The sequence below is a fragment of the Salarias fasciatus genome, chromosome 16, assembly GCF_902148845.1.
Source record: "Salarias fasciatus chromosome 16, fSalaFa1.1, whole genome shotgun sequence".
In the NCBI taxonomy this organism is placed as follows: Eukaryota; Metazoa; Chordata; class Actinopteri; order Blenniiformes; family Blenniidae; genus Salarias; species Salarias fasciatus.
In genome coordinates, this window is record NC_043760.1 from 34,235,192 (window position 1) to 34,244,560 (window position 9,369).

Consider the following 9,369-nt stretch of genomic DNA (forward strand, 5'->3'; position numbering starts at 1 on the left):
TGTGGCAGTGATTTCCCACTCCAGTCTTCTTCTTAAACCCAAAACTAATGTTAAATTCAACTCTTTTGAAAGCTTAATACTAACGCTTACTTGTCCAAATTGGAAGAATCAAAAAGCTGTGCTATTAATTATTGTGTATCGACCTCCTGGTCCTTACTCTGACTTTTTAACTGAGTTCTCAGAGTTTTTAAGCAATATAGTATTGACTCATAACAAGATCCTTATAATAGGTGACTTTAACATCCATGTGGATGATTCTGGTGATAGTTTGAGTAATGCGTTTATTGCAGTATTAGATAGTATCGGTTTCACTCAAAATGTTGATGAATCCACTCATAGTCACAAGCACACCCTGGATCTGGTCTTAACATATGGGATAGAGGTCAGTGACCTAAATGTTCTCCCTCAGAACCCCATACTCTCAGACCATTTTTTAATTACTTTTCAGGTTTTGATTGAAGACTTCTCTGCTCAAAAAGATAAAATTCAGCTGATACGGACATTATCTGAAAAATCTGTGGCTCGGTACAAAGAATTGATCCAGCCTGCATTTGCTGCATTATCTTGTGAACTCACAGAAATGAGCTTATTGACCAGTGGTGATAATAGTGATCAGTTTGTTGACAGTGCTATGCACTCACTAAAATCTGCCCTTGACGTAGTGGCCCCGTTGCAGCTGAAAACCAATCGACCCAGGCGCGTTGCTCCATGGTTTAATTCTGAAACCCGTGTTCTCAAACAAAAAACTCGGCAATTAGAAAGACTGTGGCGTAAATCTAAATCAGAACAATCTCTGAAGGCCTGGAAATGTAGCTTGCTAAGCTATAAACAAATTCTTTTTAAAGCCAAGACATTATATTACTCTCGTTTAATAGAAATAAACAAAAATAACCCTCGGTTTCTATTCAACACTGTAGCCAGACTGACAAACAGTCATACTGTAGTGGAACCAGTAATCCCAGAATCTTTAAACTGCCATGACTTTCTTAAATTCTTTAATGATAAAATCATAACCATTAGAGGTAAAATCAGTGAAGCGCTTTCCTCAGATCAAGCTCAGGGAATCCAGCCACTGCCTCCACCTGAAATACCTGAAATACTAGATAGTTTCTCATTAGTAAATGGGGCTGAGATTACTTCAATTGTAATGTCTTCTAAAACCTCAACCTGTCTCCTAGATCCAATTCCAACTAAGCTTTTCAAAGATATTCTTCCAGTTATCTTAAATACGATCATAACTATAATAAATACCTCTCTAGAAAATGGCTATGTGCCACAGTCATTTAAATTCGCAGTAATCAAACCACTGCTGAAAAAACCTAATCTCGATCCTGATATTCTAGCCAACTACAGACCAATATCAAATCTGCCTTTTATTTCAAAAGTCCTGGAAAAAGTTGTGGTTAAACAGCTTTACCGCCACCTACAGGACAATAGTTTATTTGAGAAATTTCAGTCAGGATATAGAGCTTATCACAGCACTGAGACTGCGTTAGTTAAAGTCTCTAATGACTTGCTATTGGCGGCTGACGCAGGTCTAGTCTCAATCCTGGTTCTCCTAGACCTCAGTGCAGCTTTTGATACAATCGACCACAATATTCTCCTGCAGAGGTTAGAATGTGAGGTCGGCATCAGAGGAAAAGCCCTCTGCTGGTTCAAATCCTATTTATCTAATAGGTACCAATTTGTTCACGTTAACCAACAGTCCTCACCGTGCTCCCAGGTCAGTTATGGGGTTCCTCAAGGGTCCGTGCTCGGGCCAATTTTATTTCTGTTATATATGCTTCCTTTAGGGAACATAATTAGAAGCCACGATATCAATTTTCATTGTTATGCAGATGACACACAATTGTATTTATCTATGAAACCTGATCAAACTAATCAAATAGACAGACTCAGTGACTGTATCAGAGAAATTAAATCTGTGGCAAGATGGCGCCACTGTGTACCGGCAGCCGTCTACCCGCTCTGCTACCCGCTCTGCTTAAACTGCTAATTGTTGCTGCTTTATTTTATATTTTGTGCCAGGATATCTCTGCTTTGCTAGTGTATGATCGCCAGGCACTCATTGATCTGAACCGATCTTATGGGGTCTGGTTAAGCCGCAATTGTGAGGATCAAACATCCAGACCTCCTCCTCACCTGGCCTCAGTACCAGCTTACCTGCTGCGCTCACCTGTCTCAACGCGGAAGAGGAGGACCAGAAAGCGCGGAAAACGCGGAGGCGTTCTCGTCAGAATCAGGGCATGCTGGAGATCTACTTCGGGGATTACCCCTCTCCTCTGTACGCCTGGATGCCCAGCGCTCCAAGGAGCGTACGGATTGCGGTGGCTTCTGCGCGCCTGGACCCCGGCCTCCGGCACCTGCCGCTAGCAGCGCCGCTGCACAAGCGCCTCGCCAAGCACCGCGCCGTGGATTCTGGATCTCTCCGGCCGCTGAGCCGAACCTCTCCACGGGCCTGCGAGGATGTGACTCTGCGCCTGGGCCTGCTGAATGCTAGATCGCTAGCCAACAAAACATTTATTCTCAACGATCTCTTCACGTCGCGGAAGTTGGATTTTATGTTGCTCACGGAGACCTGGCTGCAAGTCGGTGAGTCGACCCCGTTCTCCGAACTTTTACCTCCTGACTGCTTTTATCTCAACTCACCCCGGACCACGGGTAGAGGTGGAGGACTGGCAACCGTGTACAGATCCAGCTACACCTGTCGGCAGGTACCGGCAGATTCATTCTCCAGCTTTGAGCTTCAGACATTTGTGATAAACTTTGATCCTCCAGTCATGTGAGCGTTGGTGTATCGCCCCCCAAAGTTCAACAAAGATTTTATTCAGGATTTTACAGACTTTCTATCAGGTTTGTCCCTGAACTTTGATCAGTTTTTAATCGTTGGGGACTTTAATATTCATGTCTGCTGTGAATCCAGACCTCTGGCCAAGGACTTTTTAAATCTGATTGATTCTTTTAACCTGACACAGTCGGTGTCGGGCTCCACACACGTCAAAGGGCACACCCTGGACTTGGTGCTGTCCCATGGTCTTAATGTAAGCATGATTGATATTTGTGAAACGCACATTTCGGATCACTCTGTGATACTATTTGCGGTGACGCTGTCTCAGTGCGTGGTCTCTCCGCGCGCTCCAGCTCGTCGGTTGCGCACAATTAATTCCCAGACAGCCTCCTCGTTTGCCGACACTTTCAGTGAATTGTATCGCTTTGACGTGCAAAATCTCTCTTTGGATGAACTTCTTTTACATTTTCATAGCACTTGCACGAACGTTTTAGACGCGGTAGCTCCTTTTAGGCTAAAACGCCATAAGCCCAATGCGCAACCCTGGTTAAATGAAGTGACGCACAACCTCAGACGCGCATGTAGGCGCGCTGAACGGCAATGGAAGAAGGACCGTCTTCAAGTCTCCATGCAAATACTAAAGGACAGACTCATGGAGTATCAGAGAGCAGTTAGAGCTGCAAAAAGTGCTTTTCTGTCAAACCTGGTGTCCACAAATTATCACAAACCCCAGTTGCTTTTCAACACGCTGAAATCTGTTGTAAACCCGTGTGATAAAATCATTCCTGTGCCCTCAGAAACCCTTTGTGAAAATTTCCTGTCATTTTTCACAAACAAAATTGCTGCTCTCAGATTAGCTTCTATGTCCGTAGAGGACCCACCGGCTCCATCAGTCTGTCATTCCAGCTTTGACAGTTTTGAACCTGTGTCTCTAACTGAACTAACTAAAATAGTTCAGCAGCTGAAACCCTCTTCTTGTCCTCTGGACATCGTCCCAAGTCGCTTGTTTAAGGATGTGTTTGATTGCATTAGTCCTTGTATTCTGCAAATGGTGAATGTCTCTTTAATGTCTGGATGTTTTCCGTCATCACTGAAACATGCTGTTATACAGCCACTCATCAAAAAGATGAACCTGGATCCAAATGTGTTGTCTAACTTTAGACCCATCTCAAAGCTGCCCTTTGTATCCAAAGTTTTGGAGAAAGCCGCCTATAACCAATTGCAGACTTACCTTGATTCAAACAAAATTGGAGAAAAGTTCCAATCAGGGTTCAAACTGCGACACAGCACTGAAACTGCCCTTTTAAAAGTTTTTAACGACCTTCTTTTAACTGTTGACGCAGGAAAATCTGCTGTCCTTCTGCTTTTAGACTTGTCCGCCGCTTTTGATACTGTGGATCACAGCATCCTCCTGTCCCGCCTGAAGACACATGTAGGCATCAAGGGTTCAGCACTAAACTGGTTTCGATCCTATCTCTCTGACCAAAGCTTCTCTGTAAATCTGGGCCAATACTCATCCTCTGTGTCTTCCCTGAATTATGGCGTTCCCCAGGGTTCAATACTAGCACCTGTCCTGTTTGCTCTATACATGCTCCCTTTGGGTTTTATCTTCAAAAAACATAAAGTCTGCTTTCATTGCTTTGCAGACGACATCCAGGTTTATTTACCTGTTACGTCCAGTAACTGTCAATCTGCAGTAAAAAAACTGCAGGACTGTCTCAGTGACGTCCAGACATGGATGAGTGCTAACTTCCTGAACCTAAATAAGGACAAAACTGAGATTTTGGTGTTTGGTCCCAATAATCCCCTGCAAGGACAAGACAGTGCTATTGGTCCTCTGTCCTCCTTCTGCCGTCCTTTTGTGAGAAACTTGGGGGTGATGGTCAACCCTTTGTTTAAGTTTGACAAACACATCAGTTCTGTCATCAAGACCAGCTTTTTCCATTTGAGGACTCTGGACAAAATCAGATCTTATCTTCCCCTGGCTGATTTTGAAAGAGTGATCCATGCTTTTATAACTTCTCGTTTGGATTATTGTAATGCGTTGTATGTTGGGCTGGACCAGGGCGCCCTGCAGCGCCTGCAAAGTGTACAGAATGCTGCTGCCCGGCTCCTGACTAAAACAAAGAAGCAGGAGCACATCACCCCTGTGCTGTGCACTTTACACTGGCTGCCTGTCCGCTTCCGAGTGGAATTTAAAGTTTTATTAATCACTTTTAAGTGTTTTCACTCCCTGGGCCCCCCATACCTGACTGATATGTTGCAGCCCTACATGCCGACCAGAGACTTGAGGTCAGCTGACCAGCTCCGGTTGGTTGTCCCGAAAGCCAGGCTCAAAACCAGGGGTGACAGAGCCTTCTCTGTCGCAGCGCCCACCCTCTGGAACAACCTCCCCCTAGATGTCAGGTCCTCCGAGTCTGTGGGACAGTTTAAATCCAGACTAAAAACACACCTCTTCTCGAAGGCCTTTAAACACTAGCAAAACCGGAGTATATTCTTGGTGTCTTATTTGTCTTATCTGTGTTTTTTTTTTTTTTTTTTTATTATGTTTAACTGAGCCTGTTACTTTATTTAGTTATTTATCCTTTTCTTTTACTTCTGTATTGCTGTGCAGCACTTTGGTCAACGGAAGTTGTTTTTAAATGTGCTATATAAATAAAAAATTGAATTGAAAATCCTGGATGACTACAAACTATCTCCGTCTTAATCCTGGCAAAACAGAGGTCATTATACTAGGCCCCCATAAACTGAGAGAGTGTCTATCTGAACAGATTATCACCTTAGATAACGTCAGTGTATCCTCCTCCTCTACTGTCAGGAACCTCGGGGTCTTATTTGATCAGGATATCTCCTTTAAAGCACACATCAACCTGGCTTGTAAAACAGCATATTTCCACTTGCGCAACATAGCTAAAATAAGAAACATTCTACCTAGAATCGATGCAGAAAAACTCATCCATGCATTTGTTTCTGCGAGATTGGACTACTGCAACTCCCTTCTCGCAGCCTGCCCAAAAAGTGTATTAAAAAACTTTCAGTTGGTTCAAAATGCGGCCGCCAGATTATTAACTGGAACTAGAAGACTTGAACACATTACTCCCGTTCTAAAATCTCTTCACTGGCTTCCAGTCGAGTTTAGAGTTAGATTTAAAATCCTTCTCCTCACTTACAAAATCCTAAATGGGATGGCTCCGACCTATCTCCAAGATGCTTTAACGCCTTATCAACCAATCAGAGCACTTCGCTCTCAAAATGCAGGGTTACTGGTGACTCCTAGAGTCTCTAAATGGACACTAGGTGGAAGAGCCTTTAGCTATCAGGCACCATTTTTATGGAACCAGCTTTCAAGTGGTGTCAAAGAGGCAGACACAGTCTCCATATTTAAGGTTAGGCTCAAGACGTTTCTCTTCGATGCAGCCTATGATCAGGTCAGCTAGAGATTCTAAACTAAACTAAACTAAACTAAACTAAACTAAACTAAAACAAACCAAACTACAGTAAACCAAACTAAACTAAACTAAACTAAACTAAACTAAACTAAACTAAACTAAAACAAACCAAACTAAAGTAAACCAAACCAAACTACAGTAAACTAAACCAAACTAAACCAAACTAAACCAAACTAAACCAAACCAAACCAAACTAAACTAAACTAAACTAAACTAAACTAAATTAAACTAAACCAAACCAAATTACACTAAACAAAATTAAACTAAACCAAACTAAATTAAACTAAACTATACTAACTAAATACTAGTTTAAATACTAAACTATTCACAAAGCTGCCCCAGGAGCTAGAATGCTGTGGGAAGTACGGTGCACTGAGCCCTGTCCTCTAATGTCTGAATGTTATTCCCTTTAGTCCGTTCATTGCTTTTCACCTGCTGTCCCCCCCTTCGAGGGGGAGTCTTCTCCAGTTTCAGTTGCTGACTCCACTATTACGAAGGCCTACGAACAAGCTCCGTCCGGACCGGGAGGACACCCCTGTCGGTCCTGCCCGTGGACTGGCTTCAGTTCTACTGCTGGGATCCGTGGTTCTTGTGCTGGACCGTCCAACGGACTGTCCTCAACATTGTCCCAGGCTTTACTTCTTATTGTCTCATGCCAGCTGTTGCCAAAGCTGTCCGTCCCTGGGAGAGGGATCCCTCCATACTGTGGTTCTCCCCAAGATTTCTTCTTTTCCCACTGGGTTTTTGGAGTTTTTTCTTGCCGGATGTGAGGGTCGAAGGCGGTGGTTGCTTCGTTCTGTCTCGTTACTGTAATATTGACATATTACCATTATGCTTATTCACTGTTTTTACTTTACCGACCAATGTAACATCTTGAAGCCTCTGAGGCAACTGTTGTTGTGATACTGGGCTATACAAAAATAAATTGATTGATTGATTGATTGATTGATTGATTGAGGAGGAGAAAGTCTCTCCACAGGTCACCAAAACGCACATCCATCCCGGCAGAGCGAGACAGAGGGAACAAACGTGAAAACCGAGAGCAGCCGGATCAGCCGAGTGCAGTCGATGTGTGACCAGCGGAGAGGCAGGCAGCAGACACGCCTCCAGTGCGAACAGCCAAGCGCCGGCGCCTCCGCTACGCTTCCGCGTCCAGTGCGTTCCCGGCGTGAGGCCGACATGACTGCTGAGACTGGAGGGAATCCCAGCTCCAGAGGGAGAGGGAGGACTGACCCCAGGGCTGGGGGGAGGAGCAGAGCTGGAGGCTCGCCCCGCTCTCTGGCCTCCTCCACCACAGCCTCCACTGTCAGTTTCAGGAAGGCGATCGCAGCAACAGTCTTGTAATTGGCTTCAAGTAGATTAGGAGGCCAGAGCAGCCCGGGCCAGAAACGTGCAGTCCAAACACAACCTGTCGCGCAGACCATGACTGAGCATGAGATCTCAATCTGGACGGACACGGCCGCTCCATGTGCTTCCCCACCACTGTTCATGAGGGGACGCACATGTCTGACAGACTGGATCACATCTGTAGCTCTCAGTGAAAAAAGCAACACCTGCAAGCATTAACCTGACAGTTTACTGATCTTTCCACAGCTATAACTTTGTTGAGGTCTGATTTCAGCAGTCAGTTCAAGTGACTACAAGAAAAGGTGTGAAACAAGATTCAGAGCTTGCACCAGATACTTTATAGGCAACTATTTTTTTCTAAAAAGAAAAAAACCCTGGTTTTAATTGGCCTTTTTAAAGACCTGCTTGGTGATGACGTCTTTGACTCTCATCTCCAGATGCATCAAGTTGATGATGATGATGATGATGGTGAAGAGGCCATTTCATTAAATGCAAAATACAGGAAAAACACTTCAGTCTAGAAATATGGCATATCAAATTGTTATCAAATTAAAGTACAACACCTAAAATAAACTCTTACAGTTAATTAGTAGTAAGTCGAAAATGTAGCCAATACACACCCATTATTAACTCCAAAAACGGCTGAAATTCTCACCATAATTTAAAGCTCACAGTTTGCATTTGGTAGAAGATATTGAAATGAGGTTTTCACATCTGGATAGACGACAAAAATGGCAACAATCTGATATTTTAATGATGTCTGTACATGACTGGATAGCAAGGGGATGATTTTTTTTTTCCTTTTTTTTTCAGTCTGCTGTCATCCACTTACATGGTGAAAAAATGCTCAGTTTTTGCCAATTTTCTCAGAATTGTTTTATTGCAACACTGTAAGTCATAGCACACTGTTAGAAGATTATTTGAATTAAAGGTTAAAAAGCACATAGTCTCAGTTGGAGCAGACTTGGTGAACGTGACACCGAGCTGAAGCAGAGAGGGGGCTGACCAGGAAATGAGGTCCTCTGCTCTCAGGGTCCTTTGTTGAGAACGTGCTTTGGTGTAAGAACCCAGAGGACATCCTGCTGACTGACCCAGCTGATAAGAAGAGGAGGTCAAGATGAGTCGCTCAGTCTCAGCTGAGGAGAGGACAACCCACTGGGCTGGAGACCTGGACAGGGGACAGACTGAGGACGATGGAGGAGCTGGACAGGGGACAGACTGAGGACGATGGAGGAGCTGGACAGGGGACAGACTGAGGACGATGGAGGAGCTGGACAGGGGACAGACTGAGGACGATGGAGGAGCTGGACAGGGGACAGACTGAGGACGATGGAGGAGCTGGACAGGGGACTGGGGACTGTGCTGAAACCTTTTCCTCGGTTGTTGTGGTTTCATGCTGAACGTTGCTGTGCTGCTGTCTCTCTCCCAATATTAAGAATGATAGACGGAAATTCAGGATAAAGAAAAAGAAGCCTTTGAACACGCTTCCTGAATTTTCTGCGTGTTCTGAAGTGCTCTTTGTGGTGTTCCAAATGGAGCTGATGCGTTCTTGCGTCAGAAGAAGGTGAATAAATGTGGGCCGTGGACGAGGCCCGGCTCGGATAGTAATCTTTGCGCCTCGCCAGGGACGAAGAATAACGCACTGCGTGTCTGGACAGTCAAGGTCACTTCACAGTGACTTCATTCAGCGGTGGGAAGCTACACATGCAGCCACAGCTACGCCGGGGTCGCTGACGGAGGCCAGTCCTCAGGTTACCTGAATTTAATAACGTAAAACATGAACAT

General features: G+C 44.5%; 1 pseudogene; it reads left to right on the plus strand.

Annotated features, from left to right (window-relative positions):
• Positions 1–2,246: 2,246 nt before the first annotated feature.
• On the plus strand, positions 2,247–3,115 carry LOC115402751 (uncharacterized; annotated as a pseudogene).
• The last annotated feature ends 6,254 nt before the right edge of the window (positions 3,116–9,369 follow it).